This window comes from Ochotona princeps, chromosome 9 (assembly GCF_030435755.1).
Source record: "Ochotona princeps isolate mOchPri1 chromosome 9, mOchPri1.hap1, whole genome shotgun sequence".
NCBI lineage: Eukaryota > Metazoa > Chordata > Mammalia > Lagomorpha > Ochotonidae > Ochotona > Ochotona princeps.
Window position 1 is genome coordinate 79,260,276 of NC_080840.1, and position 2,401 is coordinate 79,262,676.

A 2,401-nucleotide genomic window follows, 5' to 3' on the forward strand; every position below is an offset into this window, starting at 1 on the left:
GTGTCTCTCTAATCCTGAGACCTGCTCCAAACAGAAGTGGGAGACAGCTTGTACAGACAACAGGGCAGCCTCAACACAGTATCACAGAAGGTGGAGATTGGTGAGCCAGGATTTGGGAATACGGAGTTCTTTGTGGAAATCTAACATAAGAACCCACACCTGCAATTGCCGGAGAGAGTGTCACAATTGGCTGCAAGCAAAATGTTGAGTACCAACTGCAATAAATAAAATCAAACTGCAGACCTGAGAGTGACAGAGCTTAGAAACTTACCCCAAGGAGAAGACTCTGCTAACCAGAAGTGCAATGATCAAGAGCAAACGAAGAGACAAAGGCACAATGAATATTACTGAAAACTCCCCAGCAAAGGAGCAAAACCCTATGTCAACCTCAGAGTTAGATGAGGAATACACTGAGAAAATGGGGGACACAGAATTCAGAAAACTCCTGTTAAAGCTTCTGATCAACAATGAAAAGCACATATAAGAGTTTAAAAAATTTAAGGAAGCAATAAAGGAAATCAAGGCTGATATATCAGAAATTAAAAACTTAGTAGAGCAAATTAAAAGTCCAATGGAGAGTCTCCAAAATAGAAAGAAGCAAGCAGAAAAAAGAATCTCAGAATTGGAAGATATTTCCTGTCATCAGGGGGAAGCAAACAAAAAGCTGGAAGCAGAGCTGGATCAGGCCAAAAAAAGTATTTAAAAAAGAGTTAACAGGCCTGGTGGCGTGGCCTAGCGGCTAAAGTCCTCACCTTGAATGCCCCGGGATCCCATATGGGCGCCGGTTCTAATTCCGGCATCTCCACTTAACATCCAGCTCCCTGCTTGTAGCCTGGGAAAGCAGTCGAGGACGGCCCAAAGCTTTGGGACCCTGCACCCACGTGGGAGACCCAGAAGAGGTCCTGGTTCCTGGCTTCGGATCGGTGCGCACTCGCCCGTTGTGGCTCACTTGGGGAATGAATCATCGGATGGAAGATCTTCCTCTCTGTCTCTCCTCTCTGTATATCTGACTGTAATAAAATGAATAAATCTTTTTTTTTAAAAAAAAAAAAGAGAATTAACATCCTTACTGTCATGCTCAAGCAGTGAACAGAGTGTGAGGAATATAGACACACAGGGGCCATGCCCAGGGGCTACCTATCTTCAGAGTCTGTCTGAAGGAAGCCAAAAAGCAAGCAGGTACTGGGGAGTCCAAGAGTCAGAATGCTTGAGTGATGGGAGTGTTGTGCTGGATTTTTGAGATTCCCCAGAGAATCATTGAGTCTGAAGTCAGTAATAAGGCATAAAGGTGGTTTATTCAGTTTAACCTAGGACTCCCAGCCAGCTCCCCCAGCCGAGGTTGCAGCAGGGACAGGAGCAGCAGGGCAGAAAAAGAGAGCAAAACAAGGGCAAAGGTTAAACAGCATAGGGTTCTTATACATCTCAGGACAATTCCATATAATTATACCATCATGATTGGTCAGTTTTAGCTGTTAACTTTCAAAAAAGAGCAAATTGGCAGGCTTCTATTGGTAGGTTTGAAGCAAGCAACTTTCAAAAGGTACAAATGGATGGGCTATAGGGCAATGATTCTTATCAAACACCAGGGACCTCCTTCCTGAAGAGTGGTCTACATACATGACCTGCCAGGTGTCCTGCTGGGTGGCTGTCACATAGACTGTCAGGACAGGAGTTCACACAGCTCCCAGCCAAGCAATTAAGGCAGAATCACAAAAGCAGAAAACGTCTAGATTTTTCAGAAATACGTGAGCAAGAGAGAGAGCCTCTCCCTATCATGGGCCTTTATGGGGGCTTTCGAGGGGAGTGGTTACAAAAAAAATGCAATACCACCCCCTCTCAGTTCCAGGTGATGATAGGTGAGTGTCACAGGTGAGAAGAAGGGAAATCCTAGATGGCGTGGGGGTGTGACTTCCAAGCTGGTGTCCCTGAACTAGCTGCCTAGCCCACAATGTTGGGAGAAGGAAGCTACAAGTCTCAGCCTTTTTTCTGGGTTGCGGTGGTAGACATTATTGACCATTGTGAATAAATTTCTTTCTCTTTGCCCTTGGGGGGACTCATGTGAACACCTCCCCAAGGTGGTGCAAAATAAACCACTATTTCCACCATTTTCTTGGGTCTTTCCTCCTTTGGAGTGCCATGCTTCCTCTGGGGCAGGAATCACTTTGGTTCCTATTCTTAAATAAATCCTGCTTTGCAAACTAGAGTTGTCCACATGAAAATTCTCCCCTGTGAAACAATGAAAGATGCTGCTGCAGTGTTTTGCTTGAATTATCTGCAAATCTAACCTGTCTTGCCCTGGAGCAGCAGAAATTCTGAAGGGGCAGGCAGGTTAGAGGTGAGTATTGGGGCTTCCCAGCTGGCCTGGCCCTGGAAGAGCTTGCAGGCAGGCTATAGATGTAGG